Raw genomic sequence first — 364 nt, 5'->3', positions numbered from 1 at the left:
ATATTTTTAAAACATTAACATATTCTCTCTTGAACAGATAGTCACAGACCAGTCGTGGAATCTTGATTTGAACAACATCCTTCCAAACATTAATAATGTATTGCATACTTGAAATTTGCTAAGAGTAGTACTTAAGTAGTCCTAACTATGTGAGGTGATGGACATATTAATTAGTTAGATTGTGGTAATCATTTCACAATGTATATGTATATCAAAACATCACTCTGTGTACCTTGAATATATATACATTTATTTATCAATTATGTGTAAATAAAGCTGAAAAATGAAAAACAAAATAAATAAGAAATAAACACTTGTCCTAAGTACTTTGGAGCAGTGCAGTGCACAAGTAAAGACACACATA

Source organism: Propithecus coquereli, unplaced genomic scaffold (assembly GCF_000956105.1).
Source record: "Propithecus coquereli isolate 6110/MARCELLA unplaced genomic scaffold, Pcoq_1.0 Scaffold266, whole genome shotgun sequence".
NCBI classification, from domain to species: Eukaryota; Metazoa; Chordata; class Mammalia; order Primates; family Indriidae; genus Propithecus; species Propithecus coquereli.
This window is presented reverse-complemented; position numbering follows the sequence as displayed.